This window comes from Festucalex cinctus, chromosome 7, assembly GCF_051991245.1.
Source record: "Festucalex cinctus isolate MCC-2025b chromosome 7, RoL_Fcin_1.0, whole genome shotgun sequence".
Lineage (NCBI taxonomy): Eukaryota > Metazoa > Chordata > Actinopteri > Syngnathiformes > Syngnathidae > Festucalex > Festucalex cinctus.
In genome coordinates, this window is record NC_135417.1 from 28,917,150 (window position 1) to 28,934,376 (window position 17,227).

At 44.9% G+C, this 17,227-nt stretch overlaps 1 long non-coding RNA gene across 1 annotated transcript; it reads right to left on the bottom strand.

Annotated features, from left to right (window-relative positions):
• Positions 1-15,433: 15,433 nt before the first annotated feature.
• LOC144022885 (uncharacterized) lies at positions 15,434-16,869 on the bottom strand. Its single transcript, XR_013284429.1, has 3 exons — positions 16,812-16,869; positions 16,514-16,736; positions 15,434-16,328 (listed from the first exon to the last, which is right to left on the bottom strand). It is a non-coding gene; the product is annotated as an uncharacterized LOC144022885 (long non-coding RNA).
• Positions 16,870-17,227: the final 358 nt, after the last annotated feature.

The window sequence follows — 17,227 nt, forward strand, 5'->3', positions numbered from 1 at the left end:
TCCGGGACAATAGAACATAAAATTAATCTATATGCCGATGATATATTACTCTATTTAGAAGAACCTGCTATCTCGCTAGGGGAAGCATTTAAATTAATAACTAAATTCTCTCACTTATCAGATTACTCTATTAACTGGACAAAATCAACATTATTACCTATTACAGAAAATTCATGGAATCCTACAAGTCAGGATCCACACTACTCCTTTCCTACAGGTAATTTAAAATACTTAGGTGTTAAAATTTCACCTAAGTTAACTGAATTAACTTCTTTAAATTTTTCACCATTATTGGATAGTATCCGTAGTGACCTGGAGCGCTGGAATAATCTTCCGATCTCTTTAATAGGACGGATAGCTACTATAAAAATGAAAGTTTTACCAAAGATTAATTATTTATTTTCAATGATTCCATTTAAACCTACGTCTAACTGGTTCCAATCGCTGGACTCTGCTATCATAAAATTCTATTGGAATAAAAAAAAAGCCAAAATTAGTCTATCTACTCTTCAGGAAAGTAAATCTAAAGGAGGTTTAGAGGCACCAAACTTTATGTACTATTATTTAGCTAATCAACTACAATATCTTGTGCTATGGACACAACCCAACAGAGATACTAACTGTTGGTTGGAATTGGAGCAGAAGGATTGTAATAATCTTAGACTGTCAGATTTACTCTTTATTACAAAATCAATAAGACGACATAATTGTTTTAAAAACCCAATGATAGCCGCCACCCTGACTGCCTGGTGGAAGGCATTAGAAATTACAAACTCCCAATTGGCGCCCTGTGGGCTCTCTCCCATTTGGCATAACCCCGACTTTCAACTTAATAATCAGTCGTTCCATTTAAGCCTATGGGAGCAGAAAGGAATTACACACCTTCATCATCTTTTCTCAGATAATAAGTTTATATCGTATACAAACTTGGTCCAGAAATATGAAATAAAAAAGGGAAATTTCTTACATTATCTGCAAGTTAAAAATATGGTTAAGAAACAAATCCCAACACTTCAGGATACGCTCCAACTGCCTGTCTTAGCTAAAGATATTATAAAGCTTTCTCCAACAACAATAAAGAAAATATCAAAAATATATAAGTTATTTTTATACACAAATAAAACGTATTTACCGACTTTAAAATGGGAAAAAGACTTGTCTATAGTTCCGGAACCAGACTTTTGGACCCAAATCTGTGAAAATGTATTTAAAATGACCAAACAGACAAATTTGCAACTTATCCAATATAAGATACTTCATAGAACATATATTACACAATATATGATGAAAAAAATGGGACTCTCTGACTCCGACATTTGTCTCCAGTGCTCACAAAACACTGCCGATACTTATCTTCATGCTTTATGGTCATGTACTCCAGTGCTGCATTTCTGGACTAAAATCTTGGAAAAGCTCGCTGATATATTAAACTGTAGGCTTCCTTTATCTCCAAGATTGTGTTTACTAGGTGACTTAACAATAACTGAGCTACCATGTAAACAATCTCAATCTATATTTATAGCCCTTACTATTGCTAAAAAAATAATCCTTGTCAATTGGAAAAATAAACAATCTCTAAATATCGACCACTGGTTAAACTTACTAATAAATTATATCTCAATGGAAAAAATCTCTGCCTTAAATAAAAATCAAGTATCAAGATTTAAACAAATATGGTCTATGTACATAGAATATTTTAATCTCAATTTGGCAACTTAATCCTGCCAAGATTCTGCCTGTTAACGAGAGCCACCACATCGTTACAACTTCTGTTTTCGCTGCTCCTGTATTTGGTATTTTGTATCTGATTGTTTTTATTTTTATATAGTCAGGAACCTAGTTGCTGCTAGTGGGCTCGAGCATACCACACTATACGACACTATACTCAATAACTCCTTAAGATCTATTTCTAGTGGGCACTAAGCATCAACACTTGGTGTTACTGCATGCTAATTAGTCAATTTTCTTGACGCCGTCCCCTGTGGTCGGGCGGGGGTGGTTCTGCCCCCCCCCCCGTTGTCTGCTCGGTGGCGGTTGCGTCTTGGCCGCTCCCTGGGCCCCCTGTGGGGTGCGGTGTTGGGGTGCTTCCCCTGGTGCCCGGGGCGGTGCCGTCCCGGCGCGGTCCGCTGCTCCGTGCCCGGCGGCGCGGTTCGGGGTGGGTGGGCCTCCGGTGTGCCCCGTGGTTCCCTCTCCCCTCCCCCTTCCTCCCCCCCGTCGCCTCTCCCTCCTCGCCTCCTCCCGCCCATCCTCCTCTGCCTCTCGGTCCCTTTTCCCTTGTCACCCTCCCTCCTCCTCTCCCCCCCCGCCTCCTGCCCTGCAGCCGCCCTTTCGCCTTCTTGTCGTCTTCTCCCCGCTTCCCCCGCCCCCCCCCCCTTCCCTGTCTGCCCTGCGGCCCCTCCCCCTCCCTCTCCCTGGGCCTGGGGCTCCCTCCCCGGCCCGGGCGTCGGGCTCCGGGGGCCGGGCGAGGGTTTGGGGCCTGCCCCACTCCGGTATAACTCCTGGCGCCCCGGGCGGGCTCCGGTGGCCGGTGGGCTGTCCGGTAGCCCTGCTGCGCTGGCTGTCCGCCCATTGTGGTGCCGGGTGGATGAGGTGGGGGGCGGCGGGGGGTGGGGGTGCTGGGGGGCGGGCGTGCCACCTACACCCGCCGGGTTGGGTGAGGCCCCGCTGGTCGCTCCTCTTACTCACTTCACTAGCTTGCACTATACACTTTGTAAATATACACATAGGGCACACAACACATTTCTTGGTGGGGTGGGGAAGGGTGGAAACACCGTCTTCACCCTTCAACTCCCCTCCAATTTTAATGCACCTCACGTCCAAGGGGAGGGGTGAGTTGGGGCGGGGAGCCATCAGAGGGGATGGACTGCAGTGCCTGGCAGCGCTGTGGTCCCCCCCATTTGTGTCCCTGCCCCACCACTTTGTCCCTCCATTCCCTTTTATAATGCACCACACATATACATATTCATTTTTTTGGGGGGGATACGGGTGTGTCGGAGTAGGGGAAATTTTTTCCCTCTGCTCCGACTCACCTGCTCCCAATTTTAATGCACCACACGCACACACTTGTATATACACTGGGTGGGGCCACATTCACGGTGTAAGGGTAGAGCTCGCCAGTCGGCGAGCTGGCGGACTCAGTAACAGGGTTAGGTGTCACTAATACTCTGGCGTGACGACCGGGGCCTCTCCCCACCGGGCTCGGTGTTCTGGTGTTCCGCCTTCTCCCCTGGTGCTTCCTCCTCTGCTTCCCCCCTCCCGCCGCTGTGCAAATCTCGCGCGGCTGGAGGTGGGGTGGGCACATCTTCCCTCTCTGCGCTGCTGCCCGGTGCCGGTTTCCGGGGGGGGGTGGGGGGTTCTCGCGGGGGGCCGGGTTCGCGGGGGGGGGTGGCGGCCGTCGGGGGGGGGCGGCTTGTTTGGGGGGGGGGTGGAGGTATGGGTGGGTGGGGGGTTGGGTGCTGGGGGTCGGGGTGTGTTCGGGGGTTTGGGGGTCGGGGGTGGTGGGGCCTGGGTCGTGGTGGATGGCGGGTTTGGGTGGGGTGCGGGGGGGTCGTGGGGGGATGGGGGCTGGGGACCGGTGGGGCGCTGTGGGGGCCCGCTGGGCCTCGTTCTGCGGCCTTGGGCTCGGGGGTGTGGGCCGGGGCTGGGGCGGGGGTGTTCCGGGTGTCTGGGTCGGCTCGCCGACCGGTGTCCGCTCGGGTGGCTTGGGGGGTGGCCTTGGTGCTGCCGCGGCCTGGGGATTCCGGGGGGGGGGGGGGTGCTCGCTTTGCTGGACCGCGGTTGACGGCTTCTTTCTTTGGTGGTGGTCCTTATGCATGCCAGATCCGTCGCACCAGCATCTACTGAAACTCAACAGAAGTACCCTCTCCCTCCCACAGCCCCTTGAATCAGTTGGTGCTGGTGTCTGTGGTTCTCACTTTGCTTTATCTATCCTTCCCTCCTTCCTCTCTTTAGTTTTTCCTCTGGTCACTTGAGATCTTAATTTATTAGAAGTATGAGGTTTCTGGGGTTGGCACAAGACTCCGGTTTTGTAACCACGCAGGAGGGGTCTTGTTGGTGCTGGACTTCACTTTGATGGATTGGATGTACTGGCTTCTATTGATCTCACTCTGCCTTATCGATCCTTCCCTCCTTCCTCTCTTTAGTTTTTCCTCTGGGCTCTTGAGATCTCGCTAAATTTGCTGGAATTTAGAGGCTTCCGGGGTTGGCGTAAGACTTTGATTTTGTAATCATGGGGAAGGCAGGAAGTGTTTGGTCGGTGCTGGATGTCACTTTGATTTACCTTTCTTTTCTCTTTATTTCTTTTTTTTTCTGACCTTTTCTCTGGTCTCCTGACCATTTAAATCTCACGACTCTGGCAAGATTCTGAAGTACCTGGTTAAGGCGAAGGGTAATGGGATATTTATAAGGTTTTAGGTGAATGAATGAGTATAAATTTATACGTATTTGCACGCACGCACACGCACGCACGCAAACGCACGCAAACGCACACACGCAAACGCACGCACGCACGCAAACGCACGCAAACGCACGCACACATACACACACACACAAAAAAAAAAAAAAAAAAAAAAAAAAAAAAAAAAAAAAGAGCAATGATGACAAGACGTTGAATCGGTAAGACTACCGAATGAACAATTCTGAGCTCTTCAAAAAAAAAAAAAAAAAAAAAAAAAAAAAAAAAAAAAGAATTTCAAAACAAAACAGGAAACACGACTACCAAAATAAAAGCCTGAACCGCCACGCCGGTGGCGGCATGACAGTACCCCCCCCTCAACGGCCGGCTCCTGACGGCCCAGGCCGGTCAGGATGTTCCTGATAGAAGACTTCATTTAACGAGGGATCAGGTTTGGAAGGTACCAAGGGGATCTCGTGGACCGGTTTGACTTGGCGGACTTGGCGAGGCGTGGCAGACTTGGCGTGACAGACTTGGCAGACTTGGCGTGACAGACTTGGCGTGACAGACTTGGCGTGACAGACTTGGCGTGGCAGACTTGGCGAGGCGTGGCAGACTTGGCGAGGCGTGGCAGACTCGGCGCGGTTCAGGGTCTTGGAGCTGTGCCCGGCGAGGCTCGGGGGCTTGAGGCGGCGCCCAGCGAGGCTCGGGGGCTTGAGGCGGCGCCCGGCGAAGCTCGGGGGCTTGAGGCGGCGCCCGGCGAGGCTCGGGGCGAGAGGCGGCGCCCGGCGAGGCTCGGGGGCGAGAGGCGGCGCCCGGCGAGGCTCGGGGGCGAGAGGCGGCGCCCGGCGAGGCTCGGGGGCTTGAGGCTGCGCCCGACGAGGCTCAGGGGCTTGAGGCTGCGCCCGACGAGGCTCGGGGGCTTGAGGCTGCAGCAGGCGAGGCTCGGGGGCGAGAGGCTGCGCCCGGCGAGGCTCGGGGGCGAGAGGCTGCAGCAGGCGAGGTTCAGGGGCATGAGGCTGCAGCAGGCGAGGTCCAGGGGCGAGAGGCTGCAGCAGGCGAGGTTCAGGAACGAGAGGCTCAAGAGTCACCTGGTTGACTGCGGCTGAGGATGCACTAGTTGATGATTGTTCCAAAACGTGATCCATACAGTCCTTTCCCCATTCTAGTACGTTTCCGGAGTTCCAGTCGATTCTGGGGTTGTGTAGACGCAGCCAAGGGTGTCCCAGAACCAAAGTGGGTGACGTAGCTTGGATTACATGGAAACGGAGATTCTCGATGTGTTGTCCAATTTGAACCTCCAGGGGTTCGGTGATGTGGGTGATGCAAAAGAGTTTCTTGCCATTAAGCGCTCTGGCCTGGATGGTTAGGGGAAGGGGTTCGGTGGTGGCTCGTAACTGTTTTACGAGGCCCCAGTCCATGAGGCTCTCGTCGGAACCGGAGTCGATGAGGGCTGGCAGGTCTATGGTCATAGCATGGTGGCTTATCTGGACTTGCGTGATTCTTTGGGCCTTGGCAGATCGGGGTGACGGGGAACTCACCGGTGAGCCTCTCTTCGCGGTGCAAGTTCCCACCAGATGACCAAGTTCACTACAGTAGTAGCAGTGGGCTTCTTGGCGGCGACGCTGTCGCTCCTCGGTGGTTAACTGGGCCCGACCAAGCTGCATGGGTTCTTCCTCGACGTTACGCACTTCCTTTGGCGCTGGTCGGGGTGGCAAGATGTGCTGTGGCATTTCCGTCACCAATGGAGGTGAAAAGGGGGTTGGTTCCACCCTTCTATGGTGACCGCTGGACTTGGTCAATTCTCGTCGACGATGATCAGCGCGGATCGCTAGGGAGATCAGAGAATCCAAGTCAGTTGGAAGTTCCACGGGAATCAGGAGTTCTTGTATGGCGGGTGAGAGTCCTTTCAGAAAGTGATCCTGCAGCGCTGTGGAGTTCCAGCCACAGTTGGCTGCCAAGGTGCGAAACTGAATGGCATAGTCACTAACAGATTCCTTTCCTTGTTGGAGCCGGCTCAATGCTCGGGCCTTCTCTCGGTCGTTGCTGTCAGGATCGAATACTTGGCGCAAGGCTGCTTGAAAGTCCTGGATATTCTGGCAGACCGAGGAGCCCCTGGCCCATTCCGCAGTTGCCCAGGCTTTGGCCCGTCCAGTCAGGTGGGACACCATGAAGGCTACCTGGGACCGGGCTGTGGAAAATGCCTGTGGTGAATGTTCTAAATGAATGCCACACTCCGTGAGGAAAGTCTGACATTGTCCAGGTTCACCGGAGTATCGTTCTGGGGAGGCCAGTCTCAATCCTACCTCGGTGAATGACGTGGTCGGGACGGAGAGTTCGGGCTGAGGTTGCTGTCCGGTGGTGGATGGGGCCCGGCGCCGCACGTAGCCCACCAGCTCATGGACCTGGCTCGACAGCTCCCCCAGCTGCGAAACCACGGCTTGCTGAACCTTTTCCTGGTTTGCAAGCTGGACCTCCAGGCTCTGTAGCGTAGCCTCGACCTTTCCTGCTGGGTCCATGCTGGCCGAAGTGTACTGACACGACGAGGAGAGGTAGGACTCAGACGCAGGATAAAGGTAGGCCACCAAGGCAACAGATTTATTGGTCGTCAGCAGCTGTCTCCTCTCAAACAGAGAGGAGAGAGGGGAGTCAAAAAGTGGAGAACTAAAAACGCTCCACTGGGGAGGAAAAAACAGGCACAAGGTACAGGGGACAACTAAAGGCGCTCCGCTAGGGAGGAAAACAGGCTCAAGGCACAAGGGGAAACTAAGGACGCTCCGCTGGGGAGGAAAAGGCACAAAAACAAGGCAAAACAGTAAGGCAACAGGATCAAGGACTCGAGGACTGTGGAACACTTCCATGCACAGACGTGACACTTCGACAACGGAGGGGAGAATGCTGATGGCTTTTATTGCGTGACTTGATTGGTGACAGGTGGCGATAATCATGGGCGGTGACCGGTGATTAGTGAGCGACAGGAAGGGCAAGTGACCTGAGATGAGAGGGGAATCAGAATTTCAAAACAAAACAGGAAACATGACTACCAAAATAAAAGCCTGAACCGCCACGCCGGTGGTGGCGTGACAAATCAAAACAATTTGGACGGTCAATGAAAGGCAAGAGAGAAAGCTAAAGTCACCATGATGTACGAGAATTTTGGTGTGAACAGTAGGTCCTATAAAAAACAAAAAAACAAAAAAAAGATTGTAAAACAAGATGTACACTGAAACCCTCATTGAAGAGGTCGAATCACGGAAGGCCAATATAAGCAAGCGGGACTCGGATTACGATAATACCGCCAGATGGCGCACAGACACAGATTTTATTTTTTAAATAAGGAAAGGAATAATAATAATGATAATCAATCCATCCATTTTCTTAACCGCTTACACTTGTATTGTTTTCACTCAGACTTACTAAATTGTCTCTAAATTAGGCGATCAATAGGCCGCCCTATTATTGTTGTTAATATTTCCTAATGTGTTGCTTATGGATCTTCATCCAGAATCACGGCTGCGTGGATCGCATTGTGAACGTTTATGGCAGACTTTATTGACGCGCACATTTATTTATTTGCTTGACAAAACCATATCTCCATAGCAAAGATGCTTGCACCAGACTATTTTTCTAGCTATTTTTTCAACCTTATTGTCTTGTGTCTTGTGCGTTTTATTTAGCCTTTAATGGCAATTGCGCGGCGCAGGCGGGTGTATTGGGGCATATTGTTGCGCGGCGCGATGATGTAATGCGTGCAGTATGTGTCTACATAGTTGTCATTAATATAGATTTGTTGCATGAGGCTTTTTCAAGATAGGTGATCAATGAGAGAAAACGAGCGTTTAAAATGTTCATTTGCATGCAGCTTTCCGCTCCACTGCGCGCTTGTGACATCCGAGCAACTCTGGAGCAAAACAAACAATATATGTGACCCAACATCCAGCATATATGGCGTTTGAGGAATAGAAATGCACCACATAACTGATTGTGTCGCTGTTTTCCCATGTCTCCAGAATATGCGGATTGCGTACGGTAGGTCCAGACTTGACGTGGCGGTGCGTAAAGTTTCACGTTCAGTGTGTTTTCTATAAATACCAACTTTGGCGCAGAAATGTTCGTACGTAGAGTTTTGGCCTCACTTTGATCGTACACAAGCTTTATAAATGAGGTCCCTGGTTTGAATACACATCCAAACATGTAATAGAATATTTAAAATTATTAACTGAAATGTGATCTTCATTCACAATTTTTCAATTTTTTTTATGTGGAACCTTTTAAGGTCGCCATGCTGAATTGGATGACGCACTGGTTGAAATGATAGTTGAAGATGCTCAGCCATTCAGTATTGTTGAGGACAAAGGCTTTAGACCATTTGTGGAGAAGCTCAACCCCACCTATGTCCTTCCCACTCGACAGGCGGTGAAAGTGCTCATTCAACAAAAATATCAAGATGCCAAGGAGAAGGCCATGAAGAAATTGGAGAAGGCTGAGTCAGTAAGCCTGACTTCTGATATGTGGCCTCACCTGTCACTTCATAAATGATAATATGGACCTAGAAAGTGTCTTGCTGGGTGTTGAACACTTCCCGCTGTCTCATACGGCAGAACGTATAAGAGACACACTGGACATGAAAGTGCACCAATGGGGCTTGAGGCAAAAGGTTCACTGCATTGTGAATTTGTGACCGATAATAAAGCAAATATGACTTTAAGTGCTAAATTAATGAACATCAGGAATGTGCTCACAGCTTCAATTTAGTTGTAAAAAAGGCACTTGAACAAACCCCAGGCCTGGCAGAAATAAGAACCAAAGCAGGGAAAATAGTAACCTATTTTAAGACAAGCACGAATGCTAAACAGAAGCTCACTGAGCTACAACAGCACTTCAACCAGCCTCCCCACAAACTACTCCAAGAAGTTGAAACACGGTGGAACTCTACATATTTCATGCTGCAGCGGCTGTATGAACAGTGTGAGCCAGTCGTCGCAGCTCTCGCTGTCCTAAGGGCTGACATCCCACTCATTTCATGTACAGAATTTGACACAATAAGTGAATGTTTAGAGCTTCTTGGACCATTCAGTGTGGCCTCCACAGAATTATCAGCTGAGAGAACAGTAATAACCAATAATACGAATGGTGCAACATAAATTATCTACTAAGTCTTCGGGTCTAAGAAATGACACTGCAATTTCATTACTCCAGAACATTCAGCAACTATTAGGGACTAGGTGCAGTGCTAAAAATATCAGAATATTGGCCATGGCAACAGTTCTGGATCCACAAGTTAAAACAATAGCATTTGGGAACTGAACGCATCGTCAAGAAGCCGTTTCAAGAATAACTGCAGAATGTGCAGGGATCATGAAATTGGATCGAGCGACGCCATCCACCTCACAGGTACACCACTATTTTTTTATTATTGGTTTTTCTTCTTCACAATGAAGAGCAAACTACTATGGTCGACATCACTTTAGGAATCAGTCGCGGTTGAAGCCTCTGCAACTGCTACAAAAGAAGACAGCCTGTGGGATCTTTTGGACGAACGGGTTGGTTAGTATTTGTACAGCATTTGCATGTTCATCAATTATTTTGAAAATTGGGCCTAACCCACATTTTTCCATACCAGGTTCAACACAAAAATCTTCAGTACCACAGCTGATGCCACAGTAGAAGTGCAGCGTTACCTGTCTTCAAACATCAAAGCGTATGTAGGGATGGAAGAATGTTGATTTGTTGTGATTGTACTGTATTGGTGTTAATTTTTTATGTTATGTTTGTTTGTTTTTTTGTCTTTCTGTAAAGCGCTTTGTGACAGTTCAGGCTGTTTGAAAGCGCTATATAAATAAACTTGAGTTGAGTTGAGTTGAGCCCTACCTCTCGAGAGGAGAAGACCCGCTCATTTACTGGTCCACACGTGCCACTGTATATCCCAATATATGTCAACTCATAAAACGGTACTTACATGCCTGCTACATCAGTGCCATGTGAGCGGGTCTTCTCCAAAGCTGGAGAGGTAGTAAACCAAATAAGAAGCAGATTAAAACCAAGCACCGTAGAAATGATACTCTTTCTAAATACAAATCTTTGACAATCTTGTCTGCAGTCTATTGAAGCCCCCAATTATTTTATACAAAATAGGAACGATTCTTATCATTCAGATCAAATGTTATTTTTGTTTTATGATAAATGAAATCCCTATACCATACAATCAACAATACATACTTATGAAATGAGTATGCTGCACTTCAACTACATTTACAAATGTATATATACCAATATAGATTTACTCACCAATATATAGGACTGACCACTTGCAATACTGTATCGTTGTTATGTTATGTAATATATTGTTCTGGACATTTATCCACAGACAAAAACATAATGACACAGATTTGAAAGGTCACATTTAATTGTATAAATCACACTTTAATAGGATGACAATTTCCACAGTTGAAAAAGAGACATAGAATGTAACTTTATTGGAGTTGTGACACTCTCACACAAACAAACCAACATGGCCCCCCAGGTTGGGGAAGCGAACTCACGCCAAACGGCACCGATGGTAAGTAACGATTCCACTCCTCCACCCAGAGGCCAGGTGAGGATAATTACATGGCCGCAAGGAATGAAGCTTTGTCATCGGTCCTGTGCAAGTTTGACCAGCAGAGGGAGCTCTTGCAGTGTCAAATGCCTCGAAGCAGTGCTTCATTTTAGGGCAATTGTCTCGACAGTGGTTCATTGCTTTGAAAAGCCTCGGTTTTTCCATCCCTACCAATAAGTACTAGAGTATTAGAGTAAGCTTCTGAAATCATGAATGGGCCAAGTCGATAAAAGCATGCACACCTTCACTTGAGTTTGACACCACTCGCACACAGACCACGTCAGCGCACGTGTCACGTCCGTCAGCTCCGTAAAGGAGGAAACGGAAGTGGAAGAGAGGCGGAGTGGCGCTGCGCTGACCCATTTATAGGCACCTGCCTAATTAGAGGCACTCTGCCCCCTTGTAGTAGGGAGCGTATTTCTATTCTGCCACACATGTATATCCAAATAGTTTGGTAATCAGTATACATACACTTTCTAAATGATCTTAAAACAATATTGATGATTCCTAAATAGCTGCTTAGTAAATGATGCAATACATTATCTAGAAATGCTGAATCCATCATTTATAAAGTATGAAAATGCAGTCATTAAACATATTATAGATGCACTTATTAACGATGGGTAAAACATTTATGACTGTGTTTATTAACTACATATTAATGATTATTAATTTCAGAAACATGCTTTATAAACTAATGCTTAACAGTTGCTTAATGAAGATTTAAAAGCACAAAACATAAAAAAATATACCCAAAACTCAGCAGTATATTCACTAAGAATGCGCTGCGTCCGGTAATCGCGTGAAATATTGCACCACAACTGCACCCGCAGTCTGCGCCCAGTTACCCACCTATTCACTAAGGATATTGCTCTAATCATATACCGGCGCAAACACGCCCACAAAACTGGCAGCTTGGAGCAAATGTGCACCTGATTTACCACACATGGCAATGGATTTGCGCCAAGAACATGGTTGTTATAGTAACAGTTGCGAGAAAGATGACATTATCAGAAAGCCAGGTTGGACCGAGAGTAAGCGTTTATAGCGCCATTAAACTGTACAGAGCAGAGAGGACAAAAACGATGTCATTCATTCATAAAGTACAAATTATTGGTGCGGTCGTTTAAAAAATATATCTTTTCAGAGGTTGGCGTGGGCGTACAATATGCATCTGGCACGTAAAAATGATTGTAAAATGCCTCCCCGCCATTGCCGATCAGTCCGGATTACGTCATGTATCCTAAACTAACATGGAAAAATCTTTCTCTCTCTTTTTTTTTTTTTTCCTTTTTGGTTAATTTGTTTGCTGTCTGTATGTTTGCGTTAGAGTGAATGGATGGTTGTCGATTTTCACTAATAGTAGATAAGTGGGTTGCTTATTGGTTCCTTAAGTTTGTTTTGAATCTCTAATACGACTCATTGATATTGTCATTCTGGATAATCATCTGATGTTTTCACCTACTTGTTTTTACCTGTTGTAAATCAAAAGGCCCTGTATATCTGGAACTTTGATGGCATCACTGTGTTTTTTCAAATCATAATAATTCTGAATAAAATGATTTACACACACACACACACACACACACACACACACAAAATCGTTATACCAGCGTGGGGCATCACGAAATATGCTCAGAATTAATTTCACCTATGTATGTCTGTGATTAGACACTTATGCATGTGGCAAATTGCAGCCATAATTTAATAATGCATATATCACTCCATTACATATCTACTTTGTGTAATTTCAGTCCAAATAAATGTGTTTTTCATTAATTTGATCCCCTAAATCACAGCTGTCAAAATCCGGTCCTCAATGGCCAGAGTACTACATGTTTTTGAGGTTTCCTGACTCCAACACACCTGATTAAGTGATCAGGATCATTATCGGGTAACTTCAAAGCTTGCTGATGAGCTGATCATTTGAATCAGCTGCGTTGGACAAGGGAAACCTCTAAAATATGCAAGACTCCGGCCCTCGAGGGCCTGAATTTGAAACCTGTGAATGCACTGAAAGTTGCATGTCATGCCTGCAGGCTCTGCTCTCACTCAGGCTGCGATTTTGTTTTTCAGCAGCAGTTTGACCAGCGGGTGGCGCACGAGAGACATGCACATTTGAGATGCAACTGTAATCATCTAGCAGCTGCATTTAAGAAGCAGCTCGGGCGGGACACGGGGACACACTTGTCCGTCTAATGGTCTATTTACTTGCTCTTTGTCATAGCCTAAAGTTCTTGTTTGCCTGCCTCATTTATAGTAAGTTGTTGAATTCCTTGTTTGTACTTTGTTACCTGCTACCGATTGTTTGGTGCAAGCTCTTTCTGTTAAGTAGTTTAGGCGTGCACTTTTTTTTTTTTTTTTTCATTTCTTGCCTGTTGAAAACTCCTGTTGAACTTTGTTGTGTATAAAGCACTTATATCGTAAATAAAGATGACTAGACTTTTTGTAATTAAATATGTGAATCCTTACTGGCTGTCCACGTTTTTGGGACCCCCCCCCCCCTTTGATATACTGGGTGATTCAAAAGGAATGACGGAGTGAGTGTTTGAAAGATAAGGTTCCCTATTTTTCTATAATTGTTACGTGACACTGAGACTCGTGTCTGGGAGCGACAGCAAAAAAAAAAAAAAAAAAAAAGAACTCCTGACCTCACAGTTTGTGATTTTTTATTTTTTTTTCCTCGAGGGGTTTGTAAAAGATAAAGTCTTTGTTCCGCCATTACCAACTGATCTGGAAAACTTAAAACATTGAATATCAACAGCATTCAGCATTCAGTTGATCCCGATGTGCTTCGTGTTTGGGAAGAATTCTCATCTCGTATTGATGTTGTTCGTGCTGCAAGGGGAGGCCATCTTGAGCACTTGTAACCTGTGAAATAAAACTTGACTGTTAGTAGAATACTTGGTAACGCTTTATATTAAGGTCCTATTAATAAGCATTAATAAGAGTTAGTAAGAATTAATAAGTGTTAATAAGTCCTTTATATGATGCTTATTAAAATTGTGTTTAATAATCTACATTAGTGTTAATAATGGGGTTAAAGTCCTATTAATAAGTATTAATAAGAGTTAGTAAGAATTCATCGGTGTTAATAAGTCCTTTATATGATGCTTATTAAAACTATTATTTGTTTAATAGTCTACATTAGTGTTAATAATGGGATTATAACAGTTATACGAAACACTTAACTGAGCTTCTTGCAGCTACTGGATCTAAAGCAAGAATAGTGTCTTATGAAGACTAATAAATCTTTATAGATGCATTATTATTTTTTAATAAACACTTGAGATTTCTGCAGCTACTGGATCTAAAGCGAGAACAATGAATTATTAAGGCTTATAAATATTTATAAATGCATTATTAAGCCTTTAAAAACAGTTAACTAGTGTTCTGCAGCTACTGGATCTAAAGCGAGAACAATGCTTTATTAAGGCACATTAATTATTTAGGTTTATTAATTACACATTTAATAATTGTTACCAATGGTTTCAACACTTCCACATCTGGAATAAACACAAAATTTGATTATGGTTGATACAATACTGAAGAAAAAAAATACAAAATAATACAGTTTAACACGACGAGGAAAGGTAGGACTCAGACGCAGGATAAAAGGTAGGCCACAAAGGCAACAGGTTTATTTCCGGCCAACAGCTGTCTCCTCTCAACCTGAGAGGAGAAAGGGGAATCAAAAAGTGGAGAACTAAAAACGCTCCACTGGGGAGGAAAAAACAGGCAAAAGGTACAGGGGACAACAAAAAGCACTCCGCTAGGGAGGAAAAAAGGTTCAAGGCACAAGGGGTAACTAAGGGCGCTCCGCTGGGGAGGAAAAGGCACAAAAACAAGGCAAAACAACGGGAACAAGGACTCGAGGACTGTGGGACGCTTCCATGCACTGAGATGTGTGACACTTCGGCACTGAGGGGAGAATGCAGGTGGCTTTTATTGTCTGGGTTGATTGGTGACAGGTGGTGATAATCATGGGAGGGAACCGGTAATTAGGGAGCGGCAGGAAGGGCAAGTGACCTGGGGTGAGAAGGGAATCAAAATATCAAAATAAAACAGGAAACATGACTATGAAAAATAAAAGCATGAGCCGTCACGCCGGTGGCGGCGTGACACAGTTCTTTCAACAGTGAACCCAGAACTGTCATTTATTGCTGTTACTGTCAAGTTGATGACCTTTTTCACAACATGTATTAAAGTGAACTTTAAAAGGCATTTTGAAAACAAAAAGCAAAAAAATACAGTTAATCTTTAGCACCTGTTAATATTGAGGAATATAAAAAACATCAATCAACACTGAATTGAAACAGTTTTGTTTTTCAAATAATTTGATGAAAAATTTAACATTTTACAACGTTACCACTCTTTTTGTCTTCAAATAGTCACCTAAGGCTGTTTGAAAGCGCTATATAAATAAAGATGACTTGGTCATTTGCTTCAAAACATCTTTTTTTTTAATGTACAGTGTTCCCTCGTTTTCCGCTGGGGTTAGGTTCCAAAAAATACCCGCAATAAATGAAATCCGCGAAGTAGTTAGCTTTATGTTTTACAACTCTTATAAATGTTTTAAGGCTCAAAAATCCCCGACCGCACAATTTATACACTTTTCTCATTGAGGCATTTACATGTTCTCCCATTTCTCTCTTGTTCAAACATTGACAATGTTCAAACCTTCATAAATTTTATAAAATGGGTATATTACTGTAAAAAAATATGCAAAATTGCACTTAAAAAAAAATCCGCGATACAGCGAGACCGCGAAAAGTGAACCGCGTTATAGCGAGGGAAGACTGTACTTGAAAGTCAGATATGCAGTAAATAGACCTACAATGTATTAGTATGATTAAACACATTCTGAAAATGTGATTGAAAACATCACTACGGACAAAAATAGTACAACTGCAACAGTAACACATCAAAACAGAGTGTTTTGTCAATATCAATGCAATGATGATGAACAGATCTAAATTTACATACATAAAGAAATGGTGAGCTATTGTAATAAAGATCATGTGCTAGTACTTTAAACCATAACATCACTATGAATATGTAGGAAATTTGAGTGGCAGATTTAAGGCATTTCTTTACTGGCTTCATTATTCAGACCAAAAAACTCCCTGCCTAATCTCTAGCCTTCATTTTACCCTGTACCTGTTAGCTATGTCAAGTAATAGCCTACCAAGAAGACCATCTTTGTGTTTCCTACCTGGCCATTCTGTCCAGTCAATAAGACAGAGATGGTCAGACAGCAAGGATTCAGTTTGATTACCTCTCTGTCTCCAAACTTGCTCCTTAATGCTACACCAGGCTCTTTCTGTGTGTGGGCACCTGTTTGGGGACAAAAACATAATGACACAGATTTGAAAGGTCACATTTAATTGTATAAATCACACTTTAATAGGATGACAATTTCCACAGTTGAAAAAGAGACATAGAATGTAACTTTATTGGAGTTGTGACACTCTCACACAAACGAACCAACATGGCCCCCCAGGTTGGGGAAGCGAACTCACACCAAATGGCACCGATGGTAAGTAACGATTCCACTCCTCCACCCAGAGGCCAGGTGAGGATAATTACATGGCCGCAAGGAATGAAGCTTTGTCATCGGTCCTGTGCAAGTTTGACCAGCAGAGGGAGCTCTTGCAGTGTCAAATGCCTCGAAGCAGTGCTTCATTTTAGGGCAATTGTCTCGACAGTGGTTCATTGCTTCGAAAAGCCTCGGTTTTTCCATCCCTACCAAGAAGTACTAGAGTATTAGAGTAAGCTTCTAAAATCATGAATGGGCCAAGTCGATAAAAGCATGCATACCTTCACTTGAGTTTGACACCACTCGCACACAGACCACGTCAGCGCACGTGTCACGTCCGTCAGCTCCGTAAAGGAGGAAACGGAAGTGGAAGAGAGGCGGAGTGGCGCTGCGCTGACCCATTTATAGGCACCTGCCTAATTAGAGGCACTCTGCCCCCTTGTAGTAGGGAGCGTATTTCTATTCTGCCACACATGTATATCCAAATAGTTTGGTAATCAGTATACATACACTTTCTAAATGATCTTAAAACAATATTGATGATTCCTAAATAGCTGCTTAGTAAATGATGCAATACATTATCTAGAAATGCTGAATCCATCATTTATAAAGTATGAAAATGCAGTCATTAAACATATTATAGATGCACTTATTAACGATGGGTAAAACATTTATGACTGTGTTTATTAACTACATA